The sequence below is a fragment of the Tyto alba genome, unplaced genomic scaffold, assembly GCF_018691265.1.
Source record: "Tyto alba isolate M040663 unplaced genomic scaffold, T.alba_DEE_v4.0 Super-Scaffold_33, whole genome shotgun sequence".
Lineage (NCBI taxonomy): Eukaryota > Metazoa > Chordata > Aves > Strigiformes > Tytonidae > Tyto > Tyto alba.
The window spans coordinates 7,682,607-7,702,441 of record NW_024881308.1 but is presented as its reverse complement, the minus strand read 5'-3'; the positions used below and the strand labels follow the sequence as shown (position 1 = coordinate 7,702,441).

General features: G+C 37.2%; 1 protein-coding gene across 4 annotated transcripts in view; it reads left to right on the top strand.

Moving 5' to 3' along the window:
* Positions 1-212: 212 nt before the first annotated feature.
* The window catches only part of SULF2 (sulfatase 2), a 167,277-nt gene continuing 147,654 nt past the window's right edge, over positions 213-19,835 (top strand). For 2 of the 4 annotated variants that reach the window (XM_042800837.1, XM_033003690.2), the window contains exon 1: positions 300-402. The gene's annotated coding sequence lies outside the window, so the exon portion shown is untranslated. Of the gene's footprint in view, positions 403-514; positions 643-19,835 lie in introns of those variants that run through there. The other 2 variants (XM_042800836.1, XM_033003691.2) reach the window with 2 other exon arrangements.

Genomic DNA, 19,835 nt, shown 5'->3' with positions numbered 1-19,835 from the left:
CTCCGCGGAGGGGGCTTGAAGCTTCCTCCCGGTTCTCCTCCTCCTCGGCGGGATGCTTGGGCGGGAGCCCCCCGGCAAGGGAGGCGGCAGCGCTTGGAGGAGGCGCCTCGCAACAGATGGTTAAAGCCGGCTCCCGGCCGCGGCCCGCATTGGCCGGCGGCGCGAGCCGGGCGGGAGGAAGGGCGGGAGGGAGCCGGCCCCGCGCAGGGAGGGCGGCAGCGGCGGTCGGAGCTGCGCGGCCCCGCGGCGAGGAGCTGAGCGCGGCGCAGCGCCCTCACCCCAGTCTGCTCGCTTCCAGCGGCGGGTGCCGAGGCGACCGACTTCCCGGGGCGGAGGTCGTCCCTCAGCCGCTGCTCGCCGGCGGCTCCGGGCCACCTGTGAGTTTTCCGCCTGGCGGGTGCTGTAAGTAACGCCGCCTCCGTGCGCAGCCGGGCTGGGGCCGCCGGGAGGGTTCCGGCTGTGGGGGCGGGAGGCCCGGAGGGCTCGGCTCCACCGGCTGCTGCCCGCGCTTGGGGCGGCCGAGCCGGAGCTGCCGGCTTCTCCTCCGGTTAAACCCGTACAGTAGGGAAACGGCGAAGGTGTGAGGGGAGGTTCTCCCCTGGGCGGGAGGCTGAATCGATGTCGGGGAGGTTTTTATCACCTGTAAGTGAGGAAACCCCCGCTCCCAATCTCCCTCCTCCCGGCATTTCAGCTTCGCCGGTGCAGAGTCGCTTGTGGTGAATAATTGTTGGGGTTTTGTCCTCGGTGCTCTGCAGAGAGGGAGGCTTTCAGGTGGGGAGTGGGGCTGCGGGGGAAGTGACTTGCCCAAGGTCACGCAGTGAGGCAGTGCCTGAGCTGGAAAATAACATACGCTGTGCTCAAAACTTCTGTTTCCTAGTCCTGTGCTGGGCTGTTCAGCGGCACTGCTGCAAGGCTGCAGGGCTCCAGGCATAGACGGGGTAGAGTTGTAGGTGGGTCTTTAATTAGCTTTTTTTGTTTATTTGTTTGTTCGCCTTTCAAGCGTTATATACGGATGTGAAACCGTCCAGAGGTGCAGTGTTCATGTCATCTCTTTTGCTTTCTCCAACCTGCAAACACGTGAATGAATGCATATATGCTTTTGCTTTGTTAAACTCAGTAGATTAAAAACAGGAATTGTTGGTGATGATATTTATTTTCCTTCTCTTTTACTGTAGAGATGTCTTTGCTGTTAACAGTGAATGTCTTCTTACGCTATCAGACAGTTAGTTGTGGAAAGCCCCTTAATTGCTTAGGTGTCAGCTGCATTCCAAAATTAATCTGCAGTGTAATAGTTTTTATGCTCAATGCATGTGAGAGATTTAAAGCATGGTGGGCTGTGCTTTAAGAATTTATGCAGTAAAGTATAATGTGATTAAGAGTTCTCTAAAGGATGCAACTGGAGTAATTGTTTTAGTGCTAGCTATATGAATAACAATTCGCTCTCTTCAAATATAATTTTAATGATTTTACATAAAGATAGTCTTCTGTAGTTTGTCCCTGTTAATGTTCAGTGTTTCTCTTGAGTTTCTCGTTATGTGGAAGTAAAACTGACGTGTAAGGATGTTGTTTTGATTGACTCAGAGGACTCTCATAATATATTTAATCCTCTTCATAGAATTTGATTGATCCTTGCATTTCATAACATGTCCTGCAGCAGTGAAACTTAAAAGTTTAAGTGTGTGGCTCAAAAACTAAACTAACCTCCCTACAGTCTTTCTCTGTTGTACCTTAACTGTTCTACTTGGCTTTGGGAGGTGAGGAAATGGAATATGAGACAGATTTAGGAAAATGCTCAAAAAATTAATGTATATAGGACATTTTTATTTTTAATCTGTATTAGGGAGTTCAGATGAACTCCAGACTCTCTTCAGCACAAATCATGGAATTCAAAGCAAGGTTCCTGGCACAATGGGGTTTTCCTACTATAGATGTCGTGCGATTTAAATGTGGAGGGTTTTATATGTGTTTGTTTTAATCTAATTCAGAAAGTATAATGTTATTCTCAAAGTATTTAATGGACTTATTTTTTTTTTCCTGGACTTCAACATTTGCAAAAAAATCTTTTTGTTGTGCTTGTGTTTTGGCTATATAGCTTCCTCCCCCCCCCCCCCCCCCCTTTAAGATTCTTTGCAAGGAGTCTTATTTCAGATAATTTCTAGCTGAAAGGGTTTGCCCTTGCTGTGTAAACCCATCTTGATTAGTTTGGTCTTTCAGTACCAGATCCTCCATAATTTCTTTTAAATGGATAGGAAAAAGTCTGTAGTTTTTCTATGTAAGTAGGTAATATTATTTAATTAAACAGAATGTTAAGTTGGAATAGGTGATGTCTATGGATCTGTATGTTTTGTTTTGAAGAAAGTCTATGTATTGCACTGTTGTGCCTTCTTTTCAAGCATTTCTGTTATGAGGATCCCAGGTGAGAAGAATTATGGCTGCTCTACAAAAAATAAATTAAAATCGACTTGGTGATACCAAATTTGCAAATATAGTTGATTTAAGTATTTCAATAAGTAAGACCCTTCCATTGCAAATGAGAAAGAAGGTAATGGATTAAAGCAGATACTTTTGCTGTGTAATAGCAGATATGTATTTTTGAGATGCTATTCTACAATTTGGAAAGGGTGTGAATTTATATTTTGTATTCTCTTCAGAATTGTTTTTAGAGGCAATTAATTTGAACTCCAGACAGCTCTAACTTCTTGCTCTGTAGATAGCATAGAATGGTTAAAATATTTTCCAAACAGTTGTACCCCCCTCGAAGGAACACAGTGGGTTTTTTTCTCCTTTTTCCTCTCAACATTCTTTCCTTGACCACTTGAAGATTCAGCCTTGCTGTGAAGTTCAGAATAGAGTAAAAGATCAAGAACTGCTACAAACCCATCAGAGAATTTTGGTTCAAGACGTTGGTGAGATTATAATTCTGTGAAGAACCCTCTATGCCTTTGCCAGTTTCCACAAAGAGTAGGTAAGACCTGCTTTTCAAATTGCCGCTTGCTGTATCCTAGACAGAACACATTGTAATTTTTATCAATATGCTGGGCCAGTTTCTCAGTCTGAAGTGAACATCATGGAAAATGAGATACAGGCCTACATTTCCAATATAAAAATGAATGTTCAAGTATACTCATGCTTTTGAGAAAATCTTGGGTTCATTCCAGTACAAGATGTTATTTAACTTGGAACTTGAAAAGCTCTAATGAGTGGGGTTTATTTTGTTTGGTTTTCTGTTTTGCTTTATTTCCCCCTCATCCCCATTAGCATTAGTCTCTTATAGACTTGGATTTTTGTTTAAATTTTGGAAATTGCCTGAATTTCTCAATTTAGTTTGTTGTTGGTTGACTACCTCTCCTCTGCCTGTCCCCACCACCCCACCCCTTGTCCAGATGATGCATGGGGAGAAATTCTGGAATGATAATGCAAGTTTGACAAGGGAGCATTTAAACTAATTAGCGGTTGACCTCTGTAGGAGGAGAAAAGATGTGTAGTATTTCAGTACTCCATAAAAATTCTATGTCGGAATTGTTTCAAACATAGAGATAACTGCCGTTCTACAAATACAGATGCTGCAAGTGTAAAGGTCTTCAGCAAGAAGCAGCATACAAAGAAATGTTACTTCTGAGGCAGTAAGAATGTTTCAGTAAATGGAAATTTTTATCTTCTCTCTTGTAAGGAGTTGTACTTGAGTTTTAGTGTTCTCGTTGTATGTGAAATGTATGCTGGTGGTGTGTGGCTGCCCTGGGATCCCTCATGCACAGATTTATGTGATCTTTGGATGTTAGTCTCTACTGTGGTCTGTAGCACAGGGAAATTCAAAGTTCTATTTTCTGTATTAGCACAGTTGTGTATACACTTGGGTAGGGCTTTTTTTTTTTTTTTTTTTTCTTCTTAAAGTGAATGCAATAGTTTGACAGTTTAACCTAGACTCAGCTCTGTGAGTGTGTATATGTATGTATGCATATGTAAAAAATACAGGGGTGTGTATCCGTGTTCTCATTTTCCAAATCCTGGTGAGCAAAACTTCCAATTAAAGTGTTTGAAATAATGTCTCCTTTCTGCAGTTTGACTGTGGTAGGAAATTTGTCTTGGTACTGAGAATAGAATGACACTAAAGAAAATTAGCTAGTGTGAAAGATCAAACAACAGAATCTAGGAAATTTTGTTCAGGTGAAACTGTCTGTAAAGCTGACTGAGATTCATATAGCAGGTAAGACTTTAGTTTTACAACACCCTATTTTATGCTTGGAGCCTTTAGAATACAGATACTGTTTCTACATCAAATGTTTTTACTATCTAAATTTATGCGCAGTGAACTGAAGTAACGAAATAACGATTTGAGGATGAGGAAATATATACAGTGGCATGTTGACATCTGTAACCTAGTCTTGTTATAGCAGTGATATTTTTTTCTCTGCTTTGAACAATGTAGAAGTTTTTATGTAGTTAATATCTGCAATGAGCTTATTGTAGATTTTAGTTTGTTATTTTGTATTTCTGTCTATATTATCTAGCATTGGTTCACTTTTAACAGTAAAATGAGGATAGCAGCTCACACTTCAGTGAGTTTAAGCAGTCTGGTGTAATCACTAGTACTAATTAGCCATATTTAATGTATTGTTGAAAGAGAATGTGAAAATAAAATGTATCTAATAAGTTGCAGAGTTGTCTCTAATGTGCATATGCTATTCCGAAATGAAGGCAATACCTTTGTGGGAAAACAACTGTAAATATCAATACCTCACAAGAAATAACATCAATATAGGATGAAGTCTCATTTCTCCAGAAACATATGTCCCATTTAGAAATAGGTGGTGCCTTATTTCAAGTTCTTTAAAAAAAAAAAAAAAAATTCCTGCCTTATTTGAAGACCTTAGGCAGGCAGCAATCATTGTGAAAAGCTGAAATTATTGATCCCTGAGGTAGGAAGTACTGTAAACAACGGTTCTGTTGTAATCTGACAGTTCTGACCATCTCTGAGTCATTGACTGTGACTACCCAGTTTATTATACGTTTAGATTCAGTGTATTTAAGAACTGAACTTGTGCTTTCTAGTAATATTTGGGAAAGGAAAATTGTAGATCTTAAAGATGCTGAAATGTGTCAGAAGCTGATGTTATGTACAATCTGGAAACTGAATAAGGAAATCTTCTTGTAGGTTTTTGGTATTTGAAAGTGCTGATCAATTGACCTGTGTTATAGATTTTCTTAGATCTACTTATAGATTTAATATTTTTTTCTGGATTCTGTCTTCTCCGTGGTTGAAGTGCTAAGACTATGAAGTTCTTCTTTATGCCACCTCCTTTGCAGTGTTATCTCTGCATGTTACCCCAGAGTTACTGCCATTCAGTGGAGGAGAATAACATGGGTCAAAAAAACAGAAGTGTGTTTTAGAGTGCATTTTTAATTATTTTGCTTCTATAGCTTTAATACAAGAATCCTAAACCAACACATTTCACTTCTGTGACTGTGAAAGGAGTAAGAGTTATGCAATCTTGGAAATTGCAGCTTACTTCTAAGGAAGGTTGAAGTACCAAAATAATACATCTCGGTGCACACCTAAGAACTGAAGTTCTGATCCTTTTCCCACACCAAATACTTGGTAGGATTAAAAATGATGGATTTTGACATCAGCTGATCTTCACAAGGCTTTATCATTCAGTTTTCTTTCTTTTCTGCTGCTCCCCTTTTGTCTTGGTTGAAAGCAATAACAAGTTTGTTGCATTGTTATTATAGTGTTAATTTTCAACTGGGGTATGACATACCTTATGGATCTTCTCTTATTAAATGTAATGACAAGATCCTATTATGTGAATTTAAGTTTATGGGCAGTGAACAGGGTAGTATTAAATGTCCATATCTGTCTTGTCCAATAATTTTAAGAAAAATCTTTGTGCTTTTTTAGTGAGTCATATACCTGTGACCCCCAGTGACTTTGTAGAGGACTGCTGTAAGGAGTATGAATGATTATCTTAGTAGTACTTAAATGGGCATTTCAATACATGATTATGTATATTATCCTCTTTCCTCCCTTTTTATTTAATTTAGGGAATAAATCTGTTTAATTCTAAAATCACTTCTGACAAATCTAGTAACATCTAGTTTACATTACTGAACTTGATCCAGGAAATAATAATACTATATTGGGGAAAAACTGCATATTGGTTGGTATAAAAAAATAAAACTTAAAAATGGATATACTTTGAAAACTTAAAGCTTTTTTCTTGCCCCAAGGTGTTTCTTTTGCTTAAGTTATCTTAGGGACTTGAGGAAATATCTGAAATATTTGACAAAGTTGGGATTTTATGTATGTATGAAGCAATTTGAGAGCTTCTTAAAGTGCAGACTGATTCTAGGTTGTGCTGAGTCAGGAACATTATTCTTTCATTATGCTGGGATTTTAAATTCTTTTAATACTGTAGACTGACAAATCTCACTGTGCCAGACGTGATATATTCCCTAAGCGTCAGTTGTTGGCAATATGAGTATTTCTAGAGATTCATTACTTCGGGTGATATAAAGGTCAGTCTCAGAGAAAGGTGCACAATAAGAAAAGTATAGTGCAAAATGAAACGGGTTACTTAATGGACTGTTTGCTTTCTTTGGCTTGGACCTCAGTTTAGGGTGTTACAAATAAGCTGCTCAAGTAGCTTTGTTGTGATATTGATGTATTTGAATTAAGACATTTCACTGTGGTTTCCATGTATTACAGAAGTTAAAGCTATACCAAGTCTACTTAGGTGAGCAAAACAGGGTAAAATCCAATAAAATTGCCTCTGCACCGTTGATATACTCAGTCAGCTTGGTCAGGTAAGCATTTGAACAAGTTTGATGAGGCAAGTTCTGAATGGTTGTCACTGCTTAGTAATGCCTTGATTACAGAGCACTTCTCCATAATTCTATTTTTTTTTTTGTTATTTTTGGTGTTTGTTTGGGTTTTTTCCCCACACTTTACTACACAGTTAGTCAAATTCATCACCAATTTTGCTGTCCCTATGGTCTTGCAACAAACATACAGCTTGTGCCTTTGGATAGTAAAAAGCAAAAAGCCAGCTATGTCACTGACTGCAATGTTTAGAATTTTCAACTTGTTTTTTTAATAAAAATTCGCTATATATATCTGTTACTAGTCATGTTAAGGGAAACATTTATTATTGATAAATGCCTAATGATTACCCTGACATTACTAGTTCCTACTGTTGCAAATGAATCACTTTGCAATTCCCTTTCCCCACCCTTATTTTTGGGTACATTCCATGCACAATTGTGTTCATGTGTTATTGATTGTTTAGAATAATTTACCTTTTAGTCTTCATCAAGTTTTATTTTCCCCCGCGTTCCAGTACCAACAGCCTTTGGAGGATTTCCTAAAGCATGTGGTTCCTTTACATCATCCTTTTTTTGTCAGATGAAGTGTGTAGAAGACTTCAGGTAGCTTAGGTAAAAATTGTATGGTTCTGCGCTTATTATCTATGAAAAAAGCCTTCTACATGTGGAGAGAAATTACTGTACAAAATGTAACTCAGTTGTGCATACAGAAGGGTGAAAAGGCATAGTCACAACTGAAGACAACACTGCAATCTGACTTCTGCCATCTAATTCATTGGGTAAATCTTTGGATCTTGCTTTATATCTAGAAATATCATGATGCAGTGGTTTCTGTGATCCACTTGGATTCTTTTGTGACTGCTCCAAATCCTAGCACATGGATAAAAGTAGAGGCAGCTGTAAGAGTATAGATAAGTGAGTTCCAATTAGTGCCTCTATGAAATGATCTGTCTTTAGTCACACTTGTCTGGCAGTCTAACTGCAGAATCAAAGCGATCTTTAAAAATTTTATTGAATTTCCCTGCATGTGATATTTGCATGGGTTATCTTCTTGGTGCTTTCTGCTGGAGGGTGGACTGGCAACCAGTAGAGTTTAGCTATGATATGAGACCCTGTAGGTTCTGTAGCTGTTCACAGGTTCACAGTGTGATATTTATGGTGTTAAATTAGCAACATCGGCAATATTAACTAATTTCCTCATTCAGGCTGTGACGTTTGTTTGGTAAAAGGATCATTAAACATATGCAAACATCCTATGTGCAGTAAAAGGTCTTTGGGCCCTGACAAATGATAAATGAGAAAATTACAGGTTGTAGGAAAATGTAAATATCATTCTTTGGAAATCTGTCCTGTGGCAAGACAAAAATGTTCCCCTCCAAGCAGTGAAGGTTTCATTATATTCTTTTCACATCTGTGAAGAATGCTGGAGACTATTTTACATACTTAACGCATATCTTGATGTCTCTTCCTTTCTTTAAGGCACTGCTGTTGAATTGGGATTTGTCCTGGATTTGTTAAGCAAGTACTCCAGCAGTGCACTGTAGAAAAGTGCTGTAGCCTCAATTAACTTCTCCTATAATCTTCTGGATAATTTTGAATCTCTTATGTTTTTCTTATTAGCAGCTTTCATTCTTTTTTTTTTTTTTTTTAATCAGCTGTTATGCAAGGGATTAAAGTAAGGGCTCACATATTAAGTCCCTTTCCATCACATGACTACATGTAATACAAACTTGCATATTACCTGATGAATGTATTTACTGTGGCTTTAGGGAAAGGTTTAATCTGGTTTCAGATGATCCTTGTGACTTTCTTACTCTTCTTGTCTGTAGCTGTATAAAGATTTGTATTGTTAGGTACTAACATTCAGAACATAAAAGCTTCACCAATATGATGCATTTGCACTAGCTTATTACCTAGTGCAATTCATGAGGAAATTTTCTAGCTTCTGCAGCAATGTTCTAAAGTATGACTGAGTACTGTACTTCAGCCACTGCTGTTTATCTCATTAAAGCTATGGCTGAGATTGCTGTGCTATAAAACAAAATTGTGAGTTCATCCTGCTTTTATCTTGCAATATCACTGCAGTTTAAAAAGAACCAGACGTACTTGATAGTTATTGTAATTTTCAAAATGACAAAAATAATGTTTGGAGACTTGAAAACTTTTTGCCAGTCTTTGCAAGAATGGAGATGTTACAAGTGATTGAAGTAAGTTCTACTAAATTTTAAAAACTTTAAAATGGCTGAAAGATTTAATTGTTGATTAGCTAGAAACAATATATTTTTTCCTTTCTGCTGGAAGCTAGATTTGCAAATAGCAACCCTATTGGATTATTGAAGACCTATTTAAAAACAAACAAACAAGCAAACAAAAACAAACCCACAAAAAAAAAAAAACACACAAAAAAAAAAAAAAAAAAACAAAAACAAACCAAAATGACATAAAACCAGAATTCAGTATTTTCAAAGTTGGTCCGATCGATTCCATTGACTAGAATGTCTGATACCTCTGTTCTTGATTGTGGTTTCTTGCTGATTTGTCTAGGATATGATTCCCAAGCTATTAAGGCATGTAATTTACTGAATGCCAAGATATAACTAATAGCCAAGCACAATCTGATACATTCATGGTTATTTGGATGCATCTGAGATGTACCACTGTATACCAAACTTTGTGAGTCTGACTCAGAAATGAGTGTTTTAAGCAAGAAAATGTTCTCTGGCACAGCAGAATCTTCAAAAAAAATGAAGACACTGATTATTAAACAAACACTTGCTAAACTGTGGAAAGGGAGAAGAGGGAATGAGAACAGAGCCTGAATTTGGTAAGTTTCGCATGGGAAAATGTCAGATATGCCCAGTGATATTCTGGTACCAGGAGATGGACAGAGCACCTTGGCACCAGTAATGCTTTAAAGCTGAACCTGAAATTAAACACTTTCCTCATGTAAGTCTTGGGCTATATTTCTAGAGATTGAGGATCTGGTTTTCATCCCATATTGTTGGGAGCTGTCAAATGTCAGCTTTTTTTCCTCTTAAGGATCTATCCTGAAAACATAACACAGGAACACCCTAGGAGTGATCTAGAAGAAAGGAGTAAAATGATCTAAAATAATTATCAACCCAATAAGGGAAGACTGATTTAGTCTTCTGGAATTAGATGATAAACCAAACAGTTGTGCTAGAGGTAGTTGTTTCTTTCAGCTATACACTGTGTCCTCTCTGGCTTTTACTTTTGTTTTCTCTCCCTCTTCCTGCTCCATTCACCTCAGAAGTAACTCTAGATTGAAAGTACATATGAAAGGGGATACAAAATGACAGTTTGTGTTGTGTCTGTAATACTTCTTAAGTTATGGTATGTATTTATTTATTCAAATTTGTTGAGATATGCTCAAAAAAATTACCCTGAAAGTGTTCAACAACTGTCTGACCATGCCAGATTTCTTCATATAAACACAATATTGTTGGAGAATTTCAGGATTTATGGGGCTTTTTACATATAAAGTTCATTTTAAAAAAAGCCACAAAAAACTCCCAAACAAACAAAACAAACCCAAACAGAAAAACCCCCCACAAACAAACAAAACTTAAAAAAAAAAACCCACAATTCTCTCCTCCCCCCCCCCCCCCCCCAAAAAAAAAAGGCAAAACAAAAACTCGACTACTTCTTGACAGATATTTTTGTCCCTTCCAGTAAGTGGCTGAAATATACGCAGTCAGTAAAATATTGAAAAGAGTTTAAACCCAGGATATAACATAGGAAGCAATAAGGTAGGTTTAAGTTTATGCGGAGTGATGTGTCATCAGAATAAGGAAATAAGGTGTTATGTTTGTTGATCATAACTGTTCATGAATTTACAACCTTGAAAACTTGGAACAACTGGCACTAGACAGAATAAATAGCAAGAAGGGGTATATAAATATTTAAGATTTAAAATTACTTAGTAATTTCATATTTTTCATTGTCCAAAACTCATTTAAACATTAATTGATCAACCTTCACTGCAACCCAGTGAGCATTCCTAAGCAACATTCAACATGTGATGATTTTTAAGCCAGAGAAGCTAAACTAAACATTTTAAAATATGAGTAGAATTTCTGTTCCTTTTTGCACTGGCACTAGATTTAGGCTACTGAATGCTGCTGTATCAGTTGAGGGTAGGCACAAATGTGTATGAGACTTTCCAGAAATGGAACCTCAGACACTCATATCCTGGCTTGGATGATCTAGTTCTTAGGATTAGGGTTCTTTTGATTCTTGACTAAAGGAAACCATAAAAGTTCCAGTTATCCTTGGTTGTTAGTGTCAGTCTTTGTCTACATTCTTTGAAAAGCAGACTATATTTAGGAAGTCTAGAAGCTGTGGAGTACTGTTTCTCAAAGCAAAAAAGGAGTGAACAGTAGTTGAGGTAGTAACATGCCATTATGGTAAAAGCATCAAATGTTATCTTGGGCTGCATTAGAAGGAGTGTTGCCAGCGGGTCAAAGGATCTGATCTTAGAGACTCTAACTTACACAGGATGAAATGAAGCTTAAATATACAGTCACCTGAGGGATAAGCATGAGTACCCCCTTTGCAAGGAGTTCTTTGATTCTGTTTTCAGGCAAGTATCAGGTAGTTTAATATTGTTCCACTTTCCAAACATTTTCCACAGCAATTTTCCACATTCTAAACACTTTCCAAAAATGCCTTGCCACAGGTGAAGCCAACACTACCAAAGGCAAAGAAAGTGAATATCTCCAGACTGTGTTTGAAGTTTATTTCCTTGCAAGAATCCAGCGTAATGCTAGTTTTCTCAGTTTCATCCATGAGCAGAGAGTAATGTTTACACTTGGACAGTCAGCTATCTGATTTGTAGACAAGACGAATTCCATTAGGAATTGGGACTCAAAACTTCTAGAGTTCTAAGGTGGGCTTTCCTTGCCTAAAGTCTTCCCTTCTGCTGTGCTGTAAGGCAGTCATTTCTGTGCACTGACTGTTTTAAGCCTCATGCTGAAGTATCTTGCAGAAGGGACAAAATACTCTGTGTTTTGGTGATTGTTTGCTAAAAAGTCCAGTTAATGTGAAGGAGGATATCAGCGCTATTTTCAATTGTAATGTGTCCCCCTGCTATTTTTTGTGTGCTCCCCTCTACCCCCACTGTTGCTTGGATGCTTCTGGAAATCTAGCCTTGGCTACTCTGATACTTTTACTCATCTAGCCTGTGGATCACCAGAGGTAGAGCTGCTCTGCATAATGCAATACAACTAAGCTAGCTCCGAATGAGATCCTTGAGTGCTGGAAGCAGTATACCTATGCTGGTGACCAAAGCAGGGCTCTGTGTTTATATTCTTTGACAGTCCTTGGTGCCACCGTGGTTAAATTACTTTGAGCTAGTTTGGGTATCTCGAAACAGAGCTATGGTCTGTGGAGACAGGTAGTCTGGATTTTGCAGATTCTCTGCACTCTTGGAATTAGCTCTTATACAGTAGGTTAATGTGGTTTTGTACACTTAAAAAATACATTTGGATATATCTGTTTACTTTTTTGAGGGGAGTTGAAATATCAGCGAAGTTGTATTGATTTTGCTGGAAGCAGAGAGCTCTACAAATTGGACCAAATAGGTTTCCAAATGGAATGTCAGAATTAAGCCACCTTCAAGATCGTATCTTTTTTGATCATCTTCTCTCCAACCTACTAGTCTACTGGAGTAATATTCTTAGATTATTTTTTTTTTTTAGAATGTCTGTGAAGACTTTTGAACATAACCAAATAAAAAATACAGTGTCTGTGGTGTTCTGAAAAAATAACACTATGAGGTTACTGACTTGAAACTGATTTACTTTTAAATTTGTCTTCAAATAGCTAAAGATAAAATGCGTCTTTTCTGCTACATTAACAAAACAGCAAACCATTTTTTTGGGAGTGTATAATGCAGTGTTGCACTTGTTAGATGTTGACCCTGCCTGTACACTACAGGAATTTTTGGAACTATGAGTGGAGCACTCAAGCAGAAGCCAAGTTGAAGCAACAACTCTGATGAATGACATCTCAGAGCAGAAAGAATGTTTTTTAATAATTTAAGACATTGCCTGTAGAAAGGGAAAACAAAGAATTGCATTCTATTCATTATCTTAATTTTTGAAAGGGATGTGTGTATGTGCATTACAGGTTTAAAGTTATTTAGAGAACCCAGAGAGAAGAGATGTTGAAGCTGAAACTTCCAAGGCTTCCAGTGTTTTCTGTGACTACCGTGGTGGATAAGCTAGGTTATTCCTTGCTTTAATTGCTTGTGTGAAGAAATTTAATGGAGACTGCCTGAGTGGCAAAGAAACTTTGTCTCAAAAGCAGAGAAATTTTTAACACTAAATTTGAGTTCTTGATTTACGTATTAGCATATGCTGAGCTGCTTCATCCTTCATCAGCTAACGTGTAGTTAGATGCTATTCTGCATTACTACATAACACAATATAAACAGCCCTGTAGAACAAGGTTGCTGGTGCTGAGCACCTGACGTCCATGCTATGTGTTCTGTGGTCTTTTTCTTTATACCACTTCCAGTCTGATCCTTTCAGCTGAATTTGTGTTAATATTTGTAGTAGGTTTTAAATGGGTCTCTAAGGTACATCTTCCAGCTTACTTTCATCCAAAAAGTGTCCTGTTTGTGTACTTTGAGATGGCTCCGCAGCATAAGCTAAAACACAGTAAGTGGAGGCAGCTGGGAGGTTGTTGTGCATAACAGACAGATATTCAACTGATTGAAGAAATTTCACTGAAGTAAGCCACATTTTTCATATATGTTATTTTGCACAGAAAGCATTCCAGAATAGATTTTGCTTTCTAAAGGAGCAGTGAAATCAAACCAGAAATACTGACTTACAGAAGAATGTGACTTTTAAAAGTGAATGCAGTCAAGTGATGATGTCATCAATGATGTGAGCAAAACCACTTCAGAAATGTTGCATTCAAAATTAGTTATGCTGCTCATATGGAGACAGTCTATTTTAATTTCTTTAGCAGCTCTGTGATGACAATAGCTGCTCAACTGTTGAAAGAAATAATGGCAGAATAATTTTTTTTCCCCTTACTCTGGTAAGGGGCCCGTTCTGCACACATGGTGACATGGTTTAAGTAACAGGAATGCTTAAATGCCCTGGAAAGTGTGACCTTTGAGGAAGGACTACAAACTGCTGTTTAGTCTAGGAAGAACAAGACTAAGGATAGACATGGGTTTTCAGATGCAGCAAATACTGTTGTAAAAAGGAGGGGAATAATCTTTTCCTCATTCATTGGAAACAGGACAAGAAATAATGGCCTAAAGTTTCACTAGAGATTAAGTCAGAAGAGCTTCTTATTTGCAAATAGGTAATAGATTTTTGAAAGAGGTTTAAATCCTGTGGAGGTTTAAAGAATAGGTGGCAAACAGCGGCCAGAATGACTCAGTGTTGCTGGGTGTGCCTGGGAGAGCTAGATGGATTGGACAATTTCTTCAGGAAACCTCTCTAGATCTAATCAATGATGTGTAATAAAACATTAGTCTGTCTTCTGTGAACAGTGATCCATGCTTATACTTCTTGTGCAGTTTGCAATAGAAACAAGGTGTGACTAAAGTGTAAAAGAAAGGCAAACTACAGTCAGGGTTCAGTCTATTGAACTAAGAAGCCGATTCCTTTTTCTACATGACAGATTCCAAACTACTGGAAAGAAATGTTGATTTAAACCAAACCTAAACCAAGGTCCAAATGTTCCAGTGTGCTGATTGTTCTTACAGACATGTGTTTGTCAGCCATATAGATTTAAGTATCTTGTTGACACTGGTGTCTAGCACATACGTCACAAATCCTCAGGAATGCAGAAGTTATGTGGTGTAGTACTAAATGAATTTTTAGTTATGCTTTCGAATTAAAAAACCCAACAAAACCCAAACCTGAAATAAAAATTGAAAGCTTCATTGGTAAAGACAGATAAATGGCTTTCAAACATCTGGTCTCTTAAAATATGTGAATTTGTCTCCGTGGTTCAATTCACTTGAGTGTTGATCATGCTTTTATTTTTTGCTGATGAGAGTCTCAGTTAGAATTAGTTAAACCAATTTGCAGATCAGGATTTAAAAACATTGAACTATAGTATGCCAGTTTCTATATTCTTGATTTTTTTCATACTCCTCATTCCTTTCTTATAAGCTAGGAGAAAATTATCTGTCTAGTTTTGATTTATTTTGCACAACAGAAAACTAAGCTTGTTAAGTCCAAGTCAATTATAATGAAATGTTTGAGCATATGTCAGTTTCCCAGAAAATTGTATTGTGTAATCCGGCACTTCACTATTCTGACAAGCTGAAGAAATGTTTCCAGTAGAGGAATCAATCAGAAGAAATGAATCATCATCTGTGAAGAAAAAAAAAAAAAAAAAAGGGGGCAAAAATATTGTCCTCTATGAATTAGACTTAATTTATTTTTGAGTGAACTCAGGCTACCTCTAGAGAAGTTATAACCTAGAATAGCCCATGACAATGTAAAACAGTGTTCAAGTTGTTTGTTGTATTCGCCTTCTGTATTTGGCTGACACAGGGAAAGATCAGCAGCTGAGGAAGTAACTTCCTCTGAACCTTTGATCCCAGGTTCTGTTGCTGCTCTTACAGTAGCCTTAGGAAGAGTAACTGTCTCTTGCTTAAACGCATCTCCAGTGTTGCACCATGTTCTGAAGAAAATAGTCCAAGTTTAGTTGTTCCATTATATTATCTTTTGTTGAAGAAAAAAACCTTGTTCTTCAACAAGAACGTGTTGAACTTGTTCTATATTATCCTCTTTCCTTTGTAAGCATCTGTTCTGTAGAAACCACTGATAGAAAAGTTACTGCACTTTAAGTGGAAACCTCTGAAGGTGATGTCAGCTGTTCTTTGTGGTAGGAGCCTTAAATAGAGTTCCAAGGTGAAACTATTTACTGCAGATATGAACCTGTCATTTTATTTCTAAAGTAGGATTTGATCACTAGATTAGTTATCCTATTCTTGGTGCCTAAATTGTGGAAAACAGAAGGCTGAGAACAAAATCACTTTCAATACAATGCAGTTCACTGTTAATTCTTCTGACATGTCAAGGTTTAGACTTCTACTTGAGTATCTTCATTTGCCTTTGCTTCTTTAGAATAACTTGTTGCGTTACAGTGTCTAAGTATCTGGTCTCCTTAAATGATAGTGAAAAGACAGGTAGCTAAGGAAGTGGCTACTGTGGCATGTTGTGTTCATATTTACATACTTGGGAAAGGGAGAATATTATCCATTTCTGCCTTACTAAATAGGGCAATGATGTTGCATAACTGTTTCAAGACTTTCTATTTTGGGGGTGGTTTTATAAGCAAAACTACCATGCATATACTGAGGGTGGTGATAACATAATTTGAACAATAGAGTACCTCGGTTTGTTCTAACATAAATTGGAAAATAACTTGTCATGTATTTTATCGGTCTACTTTAAAAATATCTGTTTAGGAATCTCAAAAGTAAAAGTAGTACTGGGGACAATGAAGATAAGTGACACTCTGGTCTAATCCAGTATTCTCATTCTCACAGCAAGGCAGTGACAAAAATCTGTTAATCCCAGTGTTTTATCTCTGGTTGCAGCCAATAATAGGAACGTAAGCATGTAAGAACACCCCAAACATAGAGAGGTGTGCTATTGAGAAGTCATTCTGGCTCAGCGAGTTCCTACAAGTTGTACTGTGCCTGCTCTGTTACAATTGGTAATCCTTGATGGATTTTCTTCACCTATAAATGTATCTTTTCACTAAATTGAACCTTTTTTAACAATTTTTGAGCATTTGTGTTTGGTTTGTGCTTTTCACAAAGACTCCTGAAACTTTCTTATGGGTGATAGTTCGTAGTTCTGAGCCCTTCGTTGAGTATGGATCAGGAAGGTGGTATGAAGAGAAGGGAACCAACTGCAAGATAGTTAAGTAACTGTGATTAGAATAAGGTGGTTTAGAAAAACAAAAAGAGTAGCTGAAAAAGAAAATTTGTAGTCAGAAAAGTGGCAGGTTGAAAGATAGTATTTTGATGAACAAAGAATCTTGAAGATTCCCTGTGACTTAGGTCACAGGGGAAAAAAAAAGGACCAAAACAAAGCAATTTGTTAATTTGAAACTATACTCCAAGCCCCTAGTAAACTCTGGATTCAGAAGAAGCAGCAATTAAAATTTCTTATCTGATGACTCATGAATGTGTTTGGTATACTGTGAAGATGGTTTTCTTCAAGTTGGAATGTGGTAAGGATTCTTTGACTCTTAGTAGGCAAAGAACTGAAGCAGTTAATAAACTAATTTCCCAGAAAGCCTTTTTGTAAACTTAGTTTTGCAGGTTGATTTACTACTGTTTTATAGGAAGGTGGCTCAGAAATGTAATATAATTTAGTTGGCTATAAATTTTAGATACTATTGAACATTTCACATAATCTGTTAAAGGAGGGGGGGAAACTGAACTGCAAACAATGACACTAAAGCATATGGAGAAATTGTATAATCATTCGGTCATGAAGCTAGAATGGATAGTACTATAGAACTTAGTTTAGTTAAACACTGATTTTATTGTGTTTTTTTTTTTTCTTTTATTTTTTTAAAATAAGGATCTTGATGTGAGTTTCAGCAAGAGAATTCCTGAGCCACATTTCTGTAGCTCTACAAGAAGTGGAGAAGGAAAATGTTAGGTTTACAAGCTCCTAATGCAGGTGCTATATGTCTCTGAATTCTGAGAAAGCTTCATGCCTATAATAAGCTTTAGAAAATTGTACTGTAGAGAATAGTAAAAAAAAAAGTTCTTGCTTTGATTTTATTTATTTATTTATTCCATCTCATCCCATTCCAAGGCCTTCAAATCAACTTACTTAAAAAAAAAAAAAAAAAAAGGAAGTCAACACATTTGGTTTGAAATCCATTATACTTAAATGCAAACCAGATAGTGTTGTTTTGCTTTTGTTCTTTGAGCTGTTTAGGTACAGATTTTTGAGCTTTTCTACAGTTGTGCAAGATGGAATTAAGTGATTCACGAGATCATTTTTTTAAATCTTAGTTGATTTCTAGCAGGTGCAGCTTTAAGAAAATCACTAAATAGCAGTGCAGTCTGCATTTGCAAATGATATGCAAGCCTCTCTGACATTAACTATGGCTCCAGTTAATACTGGACTACTGCTTGACAGCTTTATTTTTTTGAATGGTGGTTTATTAATATGTTAGCTGCGCAGACATTTGGTTGTGCAAAACATGATCTCACATCCATATGCAGGCAGGTTTTTTTTCTAGCAAATTGCACTTTTTGCTTTTTGCCTTCCAGTGTGTACATTTTAGTGTTCTATTTGTGGCCATACAAAGCTTTAAATAGAACTTGCTGTTTGTGTGTCTCATGAATCATGCATTCATCAGCAGGTGTGATACATTATTAAACTTTAGTCTGAGGATTCAAGTGTTGTCACTGAAAACATGCATCTTAGCATATTTTACCTAGACGGGGGAAAAAAAAAATAAAAATCATTCATTACACTTGTTTCTTTATGAATGGTTTAGGTGAAAATGGAATTGCTCTGTTTATACTTATGAAAGCTTATAAATTGGGACACAGGTGGAAAAATAATATTTAAGGAGGGAAATGGGGTGCACAGTTGCTTGATTTAACGTTGTTCTGTGTGTAAGAACCACCTTCCATTAGTTTGTGATCATGCACTCAGACCATGAAGTGTAACTTTTGTTTCTCTAGGTGTATTGTAAGCAATGCCAACTCTAGAAGGAGGAAAGATTTTTTCAAATTTTGGGAAGCTTCAGTAGAACATATTATGGTGTACTGAACTGTAATAGTGCCCCCTGAATTTAACATGATTTTTGTTTGGAGCAAAGATACAGTAAAAGAAATGCCAAAATGTACAATAGTTTATGAAACTTCCAAGAAATTGTCCAAACCTTTTCTAACTCTGATCTTTAGTTTAGTTTACTCATTTGAGACAATGTGTTAGAGAAACAGAGGTGAGTTTGTTTCATAATGAAAGTTTTGTGTGGCCACTTGGACTTTTTGTAAACTGGGTCTCTAGGTTTAGTTTGGTTCTGATTCAGTTTCACTTTCAGTTTTTTTCTCAATGTTTACAAAGTACGCTTTTTATAAAAATATTTTTTAAAGCTATTATGTGGCCTAAGACGCCTTATTTATGGCCAGTGGGGACTATGCAGGAAGAAAGTAAGTTCAAATTCAAAAGCAGAAACATAGCCAAAGTTTGCATGGTGCTAAGCTCCTTCTGTAAATTGTTGCAACTAATTGTAGTAAGAATTAGTTGAGATGCCTTGTTAGTTTTTGTGCAGTTGTCTGTATTCTGCAGACTGATAATTTAGTGAAATTTAATAATGGTAATTTATTAGTGAAAAATAAATACAAAGAATCAAGTGGGCACTTAATCATTCCACAATGTATATACTAGACAATGGTAATTCTAGTGTAGTGAATATGGGATAGTGAAGATATCCTAGAGCCCAATGGTGTAGTCACTATGATCAGATTATTGGAGTGCCCATTTTAAGATTCTTAAACACATGCTATTACAAAAGAAAATAACTTTTGGAGGTAAAACTAGAGGTGTTTTAAAATCAGCTTTGCAAGAAGTTAAAGGGAGAGAGGTGTGAAAGGACTTGAACAAAAAGCAAAATTTGAAGCCTTTGATCTTTTCTTCTGTCTGTACTGTTCTCAGTGCACATCACTGCTGTCTGCTGATCCCATTGCAGGACTTCAGATTCTGACTTAAAATGCCTGCCTACTGCTGAGACCATAGTCTGACTTCAAGGTCTTATAACATTAGAGATCAATATGTTTGTGTAAGTTAAGTGTTTGAGGTGTGTGCTTGTGTGGGATTCTTATGTAGGGGGAGCCACTGGGAGATTTCCAGATGGTGAGGAGGAAAAAAGTCTTATTGATGTGGGAAAGATGCTACCTGGGATATTCAGCTGAAAGGAAGCTGGGAGAGTGTTCCAGCTAAAGTAGAAAATGTAGCTGCTGTAAATGGAAA